At 43.8% G+C, this 13,959-nt stretch overlaps 1 non-coding gene across 1 annotated transcript; it reads right to left on the bottom strand.

The window, feature by feature from the left end:
- Nucleotides 1-13,349: 13,349 nt before the first annotated feature.
- On the bottom strand, nt 13,350-13,423 carry C8R40DRAFT_t105. Its single transcript has one exon. It is a non-coding gene; the product is annotated as a tRNA-Ile (tRNA).
- Between the last annotated feature and the right edge of the window lie 536 nt (nt 13,424-13,959).

Raw genomic sequence — 13,959 nt, 5'->3', positions numbered from 1 at the left:
ACGACGAGCTATAAATAAAACAAACTCGAAGCTCCAGAATAAAAAGTTGAGCATTCTCAAGAAAAAGTGTTCATAGTGTGAGATATGATCAAGATATGAACAAGGTGATTGTTGGAGGTGATTGGGGGAGTGGTAATCGAGATATGAGCAGGTGGTGGTGATGGTAGGACAAAGGGAACAACAGCAATTAGATGTATTCATGTGCACTATTGAAGTGATGAACACAGATCTAATTGCTGTGGTGTATCTGTTGTTTGCAGAGGCCTCCAGAAACGCTCCCTACCCTTGGAATCCGCCTTCATGTCGAACAAACCTGTATTCCTACTACAGTTGAAAGATACAAATCAATACTCATACTATATTGACTCTGGTCATTGTTACTGTGTTTATTGGAGTACTGAGCAACTACAAGACTCTGTAGCACAACCTACTGAGCTTGTATTAAGGCATTGACATTCTCTGCACTGAGCTGGGTAGCATACTGTTTGGGTTAGCTGAAGGGCGCTCCAGTGTGTTTCAACTTCAACAAGTGCAGTCTCCTTCAACAAGAGACAAGTCCAACTCCTTGTATTCTGGGACATGATCTTGTGTCCTTATGAAGACAAGAAACAGGAGCATGGAGTCACTCTGAAGATCATTGGATTCTGGGTAGATATTGTCAAGGGATCCATCTCACTCTCTTCTGAGTCTATCCAGGGTCTTGTAGCAGACATCACCTCATTCCTCTCCTCCCCAAAGCGTCAGGCTGCTCTCAGAGACTGGCAACACCTAGCTGGTTCACTCAACTGGTCCTTGAATGTTCTCCCATGGGCTAGACCTGCATTGACAGAGATGTACAGGAAAATGAGTGGAAAGACTCTTCAGTTCCGAGCTATTCCTATCAATGGTGAAGTTTACAGGGATTTGACTTGGTTCTCAGATCTCCTACAGACTGCTATTGGAATCCGATTTGTAGATGCTCAGAGATGGCATGACAGTGAAGCAGACTTTGTGGGCTGGACTGATGCAAGTAACATTGGCCTTTCCTATGTCTATGCAGGAAATGGTTTCTGTTATCAGCTTCATCCCACTGAGGGTAGTCCAGTTGTAGATATCTTCTTCAGAGAACTCCTCTCCATCCTCTGTCTGTTTCATCACATTGCTTCCAAGCCCTCTCCTCCTCAACATGTCCTCATCTACTCTGATAGTCTGGATTCAGTTCAAGTGCTCAACTCACTTTCCACCAGAGAGTCCTCTCACAACTCCATTCTCCTGGCTGTTGCTGCCATTGTTCTCAAGACTGGGATAGATATCAGAGTCCGCCATATTGCTGGTAAATCTAACATCAGAGCTGATTTGTTGTCCCGACTTTTGCTTGATGATTACAAGCTTCAATTCCCCTCAGAACGCGTCCGCTTATTTGAGCCTCCAAGAGAGCTCCTGCCGGCGCGATGGAGAGGGTGCTTTTAGAGGCATTGGGTGGGCAGAGCCGCCGGAATGGCCCCTCTGTTCACCCACCTATGGACTTGAACAAATTAGATGATCTTGTCCTGTTTCTCCAATCTCATGCAATTGAACAGTCAACTAAAAACAACTACTCTACTGGTGCTAGGGACTATGTCCGCTTCTGTACCTCTCATAACCTCCCTCTGGATCCTACTCCATCCACTCTATCCAGGTACATTGCCTTTACATCAAGGCACAAAGCTTCTGGTCCAAAATATCTTACTGGTGCCAGGCACTATCTGAAAGATGTCTATCCCCACTTTGATGAATCTCGTTCCCATCCTCTTGTACAAGCTACAATCCGTGGTGCCAAGAAGGTCAGAGCTGACCCTGTCAAAAGGAAGCCACCACTCCGGACTTCACACCTTCAACAGTTCCTTGAACTTAAAACCAAGTCTTACAATCATCTTCTGTTTGCAACCCTCATAAGCTGCTGCTTCTATGGATGTCATAGAGTTGGTGAACTCACATTCCCTAATCAGAAGTCACTCCGAGATTGGAGGAAGGTAATAAAGCGCTCCACCCTCAAGTTTGAGGCTGGGAGAGCTGGCTACCACTTACCATATCATAAGGGTGATCCATTCTATCAGGGAACTGATATCTTGTTCTGTTCTCAACAAGTTGCTGATCCAGTTACTCTACTGAAGGAATATGCTACTGTCAGGGATAAACTCCATGGTGCTAGACCTGCTTTGTTCATTCTTGAAGATGGTAATGTCCCCACCAGAGGCTGGTTTGATTCCATGTTCTTTGCTGTCCTTAGTAGAGACTTTGGAGGCCACTCTGGACGTGCTGGGGGCGCTACTTTCTATGCAGGACTCGGACTTCAAGAGATGATCATCATGGCTCTAGGCAGATGGTCATCATCAGCTTGGAAGATCTACATTAGAGATAATCCTGCAGTTAGAGCTGAACTTGAACTAGCTGCCATTAGGAGACACCAATCCTCATCCTCATAGTATTATTCCCTTTCACCTCGCGTCTCATTCACATTTCTCTTCACCACCATCCACCCTCGACATGAAGGCGGATTCCAAGGCCTATGCCTATTTTCACTCATAGGGAGGTGTTTAGCCATAAACTGGGCCAAAGCCCCATTAAATTGAATGCATCATTAAATTGAATGCATCATGTAGGGCCCTACAGGAAGGGTATGGTATGGTAGATAATATAAATGAAAAAAGAAGTCTAAGTAAAAAATAAAATAACAAGGTTAGAGTGGAGTGAAATGGTTGAAAGTAAAGATGTGATGTGGGAGAGGAGGGAGGGTGACCAAAAAATAACCAGATCAACCTAGATCTGCCCAAACATCAGTTGAAAACCATGTAAAACACCCATAAAAGATATCATAGACACACTGAGAACCCAGACCTCTAATCTATACACAAAAGACAAGGAAAAATGATGTTGAAGCTGTCAGAGCTATGGCAGGTCCTTGAATCTGAGGCTAGGCCTGTACAGATGAAAGGAGGACCTGGAGGGTGATGTTGAAGCTATCAGAGCTGTGGAAGAAAGCCAGTGTTCTCACCCAAATCACCAAAGTGGCAGGAGATGGTGGTGGTAAGAGAGAAAGGAAGAGCTGATGGGATCACATGATTCTGACCTTTTTCACACAGGCCTCTGCTCAGAAACTCTGGCACCTGACTGAAACAGAACACATGATCAACACATCACCTGATCCAACTGGCCCCATGTGAGGTGCTACCTGTACACATCTGAGGACAGAAGTGAGGTGTGACCTGTACACATGTTGAGAAGTGAGGTCTGGCCTGTACACAACTGAAGAAGTGAGGTGGAAACACCTGTACACAACTGAAGAGGTGAGGAACACAGCCTGTACACTTCTGTAAAAATTCAGGTGGAACCTGTACACATCTGAGGGTGAGACCCTGTGCAGAAGTGAGGTAAAACCTGGAGAGAGATAAATCTGTACACAGCTGAAAAGTGAGGTTGTGGAGAAACCTGTACACATTTTCAGAAGTGAGGAATATCTGTAGAGTTTTTGGTGAGAAGCAGCAACTGAATATTTATGTACCTGTCAGAAGTGAGGAGGAGGCCTCCTGTACACTTCCAAGGTACTGAATGAAAGATTCAGTTGCTGGTGGGGATCTGTTGGTTTGCAGAGGCCTCCAGAAACGCTCCCTACCCTTGGAATCCGCCTTCATGTCGAGTAGGGAGCGTTTCTGGAGGCCTCTGCAAACCAACAGATCCCCACCAGCAACTGAATCTTTCATTCAGTACCTTGGAAGTGTACAGGAGGCCTCCTCCTCACTTCTGACAGGTACATAAATATTCAGTTGCTGCCTCTCACCAAAAACTCTACAGATATTCCTCACTTCTGAAAATGTGTACAGGTTTCTCCACAACCTCACTTTTCAGCTGTGTACAGATTTATCTCTCTCTCTCCAGGTTTTACCTCACTTCTGTACAGGGTCTCACCCTCAGATGTGTACAGGTTCCACCTGATTTTTTACAGAAGTGTACAGGCTGTGTTCCTCACCTCTTCAGTTGTGTACAGGTGTTTCCACCTCACTTCTTCAGTTGTGTACAGGCCAGACCTCACTTCTCAACATGTGTACAGGTCACACCTCACTTCTGTTCTCAGATGTGTACAGGTAGCACATCACATGGGGCCAGTTGGATCAGGTGATGTGTTGATCATGTGTTCTGTTTCAGTCAGGTGCCAGAGTTTCTGAGCAGAGGCCTGTGTGAAAAAGGTCAGAATCATGTGATCCCATCAGCTCTTCCTTTCTCTCTTACCACCACCATCTCCTGCCACTTTGGTGATTTGGGTGAGAACACTGGCTTTCTTCCACAGCTCTGATAGCTTCAACATCACCCTCCAGGTCCTCCTTTCATCTGTACAGGCCTAGCCTCAGATTCAAGGACCTGCCATAGCTCTGACAGCTTCAACATCATTTTTCCTTGTCTTTTGTGTATAGATTAGAGGTCTGGGTTCTCAGTGTGTCTATGATATCTTTTATGGGTGTTTTACATGGTTTTCAACTGATGTTTGGGCAGATCTAGGTTGATCTGGTCATTTTTTGGTCAATCTCCTTGCTATTCCATAGCACATCTTCATCTCAACCTTTTCCTGGACCTCCTTCACTCTGATCTTCAGATCCCAGCTCTCTCACTTGCCTGATACCCTCAGAAACCTTGGGAATCTCTTTCCTAAGCTCCTCATTGCCATCCATGCCTTATCCAGCCTGATCAGCTGTGATCTAGGACTTCCTGAGGCTTATCTCCCTCATCAGCACCTCTATCCTCCTCCTGATGTCCTCCAACCTCTTATCCAGCCTGATCTGTGATGATCCAGGCCCTATTCAGGGCACTTCATCTCCTCACTCATCTCAGACACCTTCCTCCCTCTTATACAGCTTGATCAGCTGTGATCTAGGACCTCCTGAGGCTTATCTCCCTCATCAGCACCTTCATCCTCCTCCTGGCATCCTTCAGCCTCTTATCCAGCCTGATCTATCATGATCCAGGCCTTGCTCAGGCTACTCTATCTCCTCACTCATCTCAGGAGCCTTCCTGGCTCTTCCAGCTTGATCAGCTGTGATCTAGAACTTCCTGAGGCCTATCTCCTTCATCAATATCAATATCTTCCTCTTGGTATTCTCCAGCCTCTTCTCCACCCTGATCTGCTATGATCCAGAGCCCAATCAGGCCATTTATGCCTTCCTTTCTCTCAGCCTCCTTCATGTGCCTCATCCAGCCTGATCAGTTGAGATCTAGGACTTCCTGAGGCTTCTTTCACTCATCAAATCCTCCATCTTCCTCTGGATATGCTGTAGCACCTCACCCAGGACCTACCTAGGCCAATTCACCTCTGCCTTCATCTTAGGCTCCTCCCTGTCTCCTATTCAGCCCATTTAGCTGTTATCAGAGACTTTTTGAGGCCCATTTACCTCTTCAGGATTACCATTCTCCACTGGGCATCCTGCATCATCTCATCCAGGCTGATTCCTCATGATAGAAGCTATTTGGATCACTTTACCTCAAGTTTTCCTTGCTCTACATCCTGCCCTTATCCAGCCTGATCAGCTGAGTTTCCTGATTTACCTTCTAAGCATTTTCAGCTTCCTCCTGCTTTCTTTCAACTCCTTATTCAGGGTGATTTGCTATGATTCAAGAGCCATTTAGGCCACTTCATGCCTTATTGCCCTGGAGAGACTTCTGCCTAATAATCTCTCTGAACCTCCTTTGGCTTTCCTGTAGCCTATCTCATCCAGGCTGACTCCTGATTATCTTCAGCACCTCTTGGCTGTCCTCCAGCTTCTCATTTAGGCCTATTCCTGCTATATGGGCTTCCTCTATCTAGCCTGATCCAGCTGGTATTTGAGTCTCTGCAGGTCAATCTCACAAGCATCCATAATTGAGAGTTAAACAAGTCAATCTGTCACTCATTCATTATATTTGGATATAATTCAGCCTAATCAGTCTGAAGGGTTGAGACTGCAGCATTTGTAAACTCAGGAGATATTCTGTCTTATCCAGCTTATCCAGCTAGGACTCAGAATTTCCTCAGATTTATCCATCATGCTTGTCTAATTCCTCATCACCCTCAATCTCCTTGGCTCTCCACTACTTCCATATCCAAGCTGCTCTATGTTGATTCAGGATACATCCAGCCCTATCTGTCTATATCCTTCTCTCTCAGCCTTCTCCTTGGCTTTCTGCTGCTACCCTTCAACTCCTCTGTCAAGTTGATTATTCATAATTCAGCTCCTGATGAATTCAACCATTGGCTTCTCAGCTAATTTCAGGATTAGTTCCTCATCTTGTTCACCTTCTTCAGGAGGCTTCTCAAGAGCTTTTTCTGCTCAACTTGGATCTCCTTCACATTTTAACACCAATCCTTCACTTCAGCTCATTGTCTATATAGCTACAGTGGAGCTGAAACTTCTGATATAGATTTTCTCTTGCCAATAGTGGCCTGGTCATTTTCCTCACCAGTGGTGGTCTGGACCCTTGAACTCTCACTTATCAGTGATTGTTTAGTCCTCTACATTCTCTTCAGATATTGGATAAAATCCATTTCCTGAAGCACTTTGTAATCAAAAGGAAGAGCTACTGCCCATATTTCACATTGTCTCAGGATATTGGGCACCAAATCTGAGCTATTTATTTAGCTTCCAATGTTCACTCCAGTGAATCTCTCACTTCAGTGATTCACCTCACTTCAGTGAATCTCTCACTTCAATCAATCACCTCACTTCAAGTTTGCCTCTTTAAAAGGCTTTGGAGCTTTGGATCCAGAATCCTCTCCTCATCCACAAACTATCCTTTCCTTAGCCACACAAGTTTTACACTTGGGCTTATCCATTTCCTTCAGGCTTTGTTTCTGTACAAGGGGTCAACTACATATTAATCCTTCAACCTATCCCTCAGTTTTATACTGCACAGGGATCTTATTTCTTCATCTTATGATGATCAGCAATTGGTTTATATCCTTCAGGCTTCAATAATATGCTCCTGGACAAGGATCCCAACCAATCCTTGCTATCACCTGGTTTACATCCTTTAGGACCTGCCCTAAACAAGGATTCCAACCTAGCACTCCAGTCCATTCAGCTATCTATTATTTGTATAGCTTCAGTCAACTTGGAACAAGGACTACAACCAATCATCACTATCCTTTCAATCCCTTATGGTCAGGTGCTCCACATAGTGGTCTCACAGAAATTCAATCTGCTAAGTGTCATTTTCATGATTCCTTTATTTTTTAAATCACTTACTGCTATAAAAATTCAGACTATTTTCTCACTCTCAGCTATTGTTCAAGACATTCCATTCCTGTAAATCCTTCAAGCCTTGCTTGTACAAGGATCCTCTTTCTGGTCCCTATCTCCCTGGTCCCTATCCTTCAGGCCTTGCCTGTACAAGGACTTCACTCAGCCAGGCTCTAGCTTCACTTTCAAATCCTCCATTTAACTTTAGGTTCAGATTCTTTAGGTTTTGCCTATACAAGGATCTTCATCTTGGAGTTATATTCTTCAGGTCCCACCTGTACAAGAATCTTTAGCTCTGGGCCCATCTTTGAAGCTAGGCCTTAGGTTCACATCCTTTAGGCTTTCTTTGCCTATACAAGGATCTTCACCTTTAGTTTCAAATGTCCTTTTCACTGCTGGTTCCCATCCTCCTGGCTTCAATTTATAGTTATCAGGTCCCACCTGTGCAGGTCACATCCTTTAGGTTTTACCTATACAAGGATCTTCACTATCTAGTCTCTATGGTTCATATCATCAAAATTGAGCTCACCTCTCCAAATATTGTTACCATTTGGCTTACAGGTGTACAGCTCTCAGATCTACATCTGTAGCTCCATCTATACAGGAAGTTCTATCCAGTTTTGCCTTAGGATTTTTATTCCCCAGGTCTCACCTGTGCAAGAATCTATATCTGGCTACATCCTTTAGGTCCCACCTATACAAGGATTTTCACTGGAGTTTTCTATCATAGGCTCTGCACCATCTCTCAGATTCATATCCTTAGGCCCTGCCTATACAGGAATTTTCATCTGACTCACCAAATCTGTCTTCTAAGTTTGGATCACTTTTTAGTTACATCCAATAGATTCAGGTCTTCACAAGGATTTAGCTCAACAATTATCTGGACTTTATCCACTTTTCATCCTTCAGTGTTTAAACACTGCACAGGGATGACAGCTCTAGGGTGAATTAGGAATTTTCTGAACAAGTAGTGACACCTCTCTCAAGTTTGAGATTGGTTTAATGCTTACTTTGGAAATATTCCTGAAACACTTAACACCTTATTCCCAGTGGTCTTCTGGAAACAGGTCATCCATTTCCCTCTCTAACTCTCTCCAATAATCATCCATTCATCTCATGCCTCATTCACATTTTTCACACCACCAGCCACCCCTCAACAACATCTCATAGGTCTTATAGCCCTACATGATGCATTCAATTTAATGGGGCTTTGGCCCAGTTTATGGCTAAACACCTCCCTATGAGTGAAAATAGGCATAGGTCGACATGAAGGCGGATTCCAAGGGTAGGGAGCGTTTCTGGAGGCCTCTGCAAACCAACAGATCCCCACCAGCAACTGAATCTTTCATTCAGTACCTTGGAAGTGTACAGGAGGCCTCCTCCTCACTTCTGACAGGTACATAAATATTCAGTTGCTGCCTCTCACCAAAAACTCTACAGATATTCCTCACTTCTGAAAATGTGTACAGGTTTCTCCACAACCTCACTTTTCAGATGTGTACAGATTTATCTCTCTCCAGGTTTTACCTCACTTCTGCACAGGGTCTCACCCTCAGATGTGTACAGGTTCCACCTGAATTTTTACAGAAGTGTACAGGCTGTGTTCCTCACCTCTTCAGTTGTGTACAGGTGTTTCCACCTCACTTCTTCAGTTGTGTACAGGCCAGACCTCACTTCTCAACATGTGTACAGGTCACACCTCACTTCTGTCCTCAGATGTGTACAGGTAGCACCTCACATGGGGCCAGTTGGATCAGGTGATGTGTTGATCATGTGTTCTGTTTCAGTCAGGTGCCAGAGTTTTTGAGCAGAGGCCTGTGTGAAAAAGGTCAGAATCATGTGATCCCATCAGCTCTTCCTTTCTCTCTTACCACCACCATCTCCTGCCACTTTGGTGATTTGGGTGAGAACACTGGCTTTCTTCCACAGCTCTGATAGCTTCAACATCACCCTCCAGGTCCTCCTTTTATCTGTACAGGCCTAGCCTCAGATTCAAGGACCTGCCATAGCTCTGACAGCTTCAACATCATTTTTCCTTGTCTTTTGTGTATAGATTAGAGGTCTGGGTTCTCAGTGTGTCTATGATATCTTTTATGGGTGTTTTACATGGTTTTCAACTGATGTTTGGGCAGATCTAGGTTGATCTGGTCATTTTTTGGTCACCCTCCCTCCTCTCCCACATCACATCTTTACTTTCAACCATTTCACTCCACTCTAACCTTGTTATTTTATTTTTTACTTAGACTTCTTTTTTCATTTATATTATCTACCATACCATACCCTTCCTGTAGGGCCCTACATGATGCATTCAATTTAATGGGGCTTTGGCCCAGTTTATGGCTAAACACCTCCCTATGAGTGAAAATAGGCATAGGCTGCATAACAATCAGCGAGCATATTATCCTGGTGTCACTCTCGGAATCCTTACAATGGTTTCCGGCAATTGATGGACATTATCCACAAAAAGAAAAATCCGTGGTGTATGAAGTGTTTGTCACGAAGCGGCAGAGGCGGAGTGACTAACGGAGCGGGAAAGCAGAGCGACTAAGCAGAACGGTGAGGCGGAGCAACTGGACAAGGCAACAAGGCGGAGCGACTAAGCAGAGCGGCGGCAGGCTGGTCCCAGATAATGACAGAGATATATTGAGTATCGTAGTCATAGGTAATAATAAGTAAGCACATACCTGGTCCCAGATAATGACAGAGAGGTCAAGATAAGGGACCAGGCTGTGGAGGGTTGGCTATATATACATAATCCGGTCTGCGAGAAACAACGATGTAATACTGTACAGTTTAGGAACAAGGAAGGTGGCGGAAGCCAATAGAAGGAGAAGATGGGTCAGGTGGATCAGTAATCGATGGATCAGTAATCGATGGGGGTTTGACAGTGATGGGATGATGTATCGTACAAGTAAAGGCGTCGAGACGGTGAGAAAAGGAAAATGATAGGGGCTGCGTACTTTATGACAGTGTTGGGATGTCAGCAGTTACCAACATATTCAGGTGTAGCTCAGAATCAAAACAGGTCAGGTCTTTGGAATAATCACCTCTGTACTCATTAGCATGTTTGACAGAACACCATAGCAGTAAACTTCGAGGAGCCCTCTGCCGATTTGTGGGCTGAATATTCAGTATCGGTCCACGGTCATGTTACCACTTGCGCATCTTCGATTCATCGATATCGTCCTTTATAATTTGAAAACCCGTCTCATCTCTTGTCGCTTGAGCGAAACAAAATCCGCTTACACTTGCAAACCGCGATAGTCCTCTACATAATGTCGGAGATGGTAGACGTTAGTGCAGTGCATTCCACCGTGGCGTATAATCATCTCTCTAGTCCGCTTCTTGAAGGCTTGACATATTAATATCGACGAGGGCCAGTGAGCCATGTTTCATTCCTATGGATAATAGAACCAAGAATACTAGGTTGCTCGTGATTATCCACTTGATCTGCACTATTCCTCTGCTGCATCCTTGTGTTGAAGGAGATTGCACTTGTTGAAGTTGAAACACACTGGAGCGCCCTTCAGCTAACCCAAGCAGTATGCCACCCAGCTCAGTGCACAGATTGTCAATGCCTTAATACAAGACTAGTAGGTTGGACTACAAGCCTTATAGTTGCTCAGTACTCCAATAAACACTGTAGATATGACAGAAGTCAATATAGAGTGAGGATTGATTTGTATCTTTCAACTGTAGTAGGAATACATGTTTGTTTGGTCTTGTATGTACTAGAAACGCATGAGGCGTGATAATGGGTGTCCACAATTGTGCGCACCTATGAAAACTAACTAACTACAGTAACACTAAAGAAATAGCTAAGTTATGAGTTGTAAAACTAAGTAATGAAGTCTGTAAGTACTTTGTACACTAAGTAAGTCACTACAGTGATAACTAGGAGTGATGAGGCGCTGTGTAATGTATGTAGAAAGTGTTCTATCACTACAGTATGCTCAACACCTTGCTGTGAAGACATGAAGTCCCACATGTGCCCGAGCCGACTGAGACGAAATGGTACATTGTCGAGCGTTGAACATGGACATGTCCTATCCTAGTCGCTGGAAGCAATCGAAGTGGACAAAATTTTGTTTGGTTTTCGGGATATGACTTGGCCGTGAATTGTTTACCCCAAACGACTTTCCGGTGACGTGAAATAGAGGTTGAGACTTGGACCATAGAAAAGGTGGTTCATGAGAAATAGACGCGTGGATTGTTCTTTGAACACAAAAAAAGCGACGTTGTCGGCGTTGTTTCTATTTCTCTTGTGCGATGGATATAGATTGAGGAAAATAAAGGTGACGAGTGCCTGTATGTGCAGCCATCGACAGGCTAGCGAAGATCCAGACGAATTGCGTCAAAGGATACTGTTCGAATTCGAACTTGCATTGAGCACGTTTTCATTTCTCGCCGGTAATCTACTTGCGCTAGATTTCAGAGATTGTAGTCCATGTCAACACTGAGTAATCTCTCTTCTCGCAGTACTCGCCGTAGTCGGAAAAAAAGATGAGTTTCTTATTTGAATGTCTAGCCAAATTCACTCACCTTCTCTATGAGTCCACTAGACGGCTCATCCACCTTCCTCTGAGGTTCTGAAATTCAGTAATGTCAGCACATTTCCTCGAACTCAGACAAGATCATCGTATCAGTGCTCAAGACTCGTTAATCAATATCCGGTATGTCATTCTCTGTAATCTCGTGGATTTGTGTGAATTTGTTCTATTCAGTAGTGATACTGCCGGACTGCTATTCGGACATATGTCGAATACTTTCCTTGATTATTGAAATTCTCACCCTTCTCTATGTGGACACATCCCATAGATTCTCCTGCAGATTTGAGTTTGACTGCTGCCGGAAAACCAAATATGGGAGACGGTGGGTTAACTGCAGTAGAATGAGCAGGTTTTTGACTTGCCAAGTGGGGTACCGTTGACATGCCTAAATTTTGGCTAGACGTCTATGCTGTGAATTGTGACATTTTCACGTATAGATTTGTATCGAGAGGACTGTAATTGAGACCCAGATTGACAGTCAAAGTCAATACTGAATCAGTCTAATAAGTTGAAGGGACCATATACCCATACTATCACAAGTTGGTTAGTTTACCCATCCCCGATACTACCTTTGGATAGCAGTCTACCTGTTTGTCAAGCGGGATTATACCAGACTCGGACTACATCCGAAGGATGACCATTCACGTATGACATACCAAGGGTATTCTTTTTGGACCTTACACTGGCAGGAGTTTGGAAGAACTTACTCAAGTGACCATGAGCCAAGGATTGACTCGAAATGACTTTCTAGAACTCAGGAATTATCAAATACTCCTTCTAGAACGAGATCATGCATTAATCTAAAAGACTGCGATTTAGTCTAATAGACCAATCAAGTTGCATGGTTGAGGAAAATGACTAGAAGAACGATCAAAGTACTGCGAGGCTCCGAAGACATATCCAATGAATGTCAAAGAGTCCTGACGTAGAAAATATTGAAGAATGCAATTCAATGAATACTATGTGTAACTCCCTTGATAGAGTATAGGCACAATGGGTGTCTGTTGAAAGAGAGAAGCAATTAGTTTAATCCAGATGAATCAGATTGATAGGATTAGAATCGAGGAGAGCTGATTTGCCTCCGGACGAGGTGACAAACGATCGAAGTAAGTGTTGAACAGCAATGACAGTTGAACACCATTCAAGTCATTCTCTAAAACAATTAAATTAAATGAATATCGAAGCACCTACCTATGTTTGGAGGTATACTAGAATCTTGGAACCAATATGGGCCAAATAAGGACATGTAGATTCAAATTAAATGGTATCTGACCGAGTGTAGAAGTTTCCTTGAAGTGATTTTGGGACGACATTGCAGTGCTAATCCGTAAAAAGGAAAGACACACTCCCGCCAGACTGAAACCTCTTCGCTAGCAGCCATTCGGGCCTGGCACTTGTGAGTATAGGAACGTTGTGTTCTGCTCCTTGTGACTGCGAGAAGTATATCCAGTTGTTGGGTATTCTTCGAACTTAAGATCAGTCGTTGGTCTTAAGGGCAAATCACGCTGTGTGGTTGTGCCAGCACATAGTTCTAGCCCTCCGTAGGGGTCTGTTAAAGTCATGACTGAAAACAAAGTGACCAGACTGGGGATTGAACCCAGGACCTTCTGGTTATATCCCAGATGCTCTAACCAACTGAGCTATCCGACCTTGGTTCAACTAATGAGGACTTTACATATGGTAACAGTGGCCATCCAATCAACACTTCTTAAGGACTTACTATCTTCTTTTGCCTTGGTTGATGGAATTTTGCATAATACCATTTACACCTCATTAGGGTGTCAGGATTGAATCCTAACAGGGTCTGTGTGTTTCGGTTTTTAATTTACTTTGATTCAAACCCCCAATTCTTGATATACCCAAATCAATACAAACCAAAGCACAAATCGTGCTGAATCTACCTTGATCAAAGGAATATATCGAATCCTTAGAACGATTCAAATTGATTGATTAAAGCTTCTTACTTAGCTCTCAAAGCTTTGCGGAACCTTTGCCAACGCTACCCCTTGCTATTAAATAAATTTGATAGCAGTGAACTCGCATATTGTGTATTAGATTGGTTGGTTGGAGTGCCCATTAGATTCCTTCCTTTCTCTTTTGCACAAAAATGAGGCAAGCTCATTACCGTGTCTGAGTAGGCGCCGAACTATTTAAATTTCTTCGTGCTTCTCTTCTTTCTCATCCAC

Source organism: Lentinula edodes (genome assembly GCF_021015755.1).
Source record: "Lentinula edodes strain Le(Bin) 0899 ss11 chromosome Unknown C8R40scaffold_14, whole genome shotgun sequence".
NCBI lineage: Eukaryota > Fungi > Basidiomycota > Agaricomycetes > Agaricales > Omphalotaceae > Lentinula > Lentinula edodes.
This window is presented reverse-complemented; position numbering and strand designations above follow the sequence as displayed.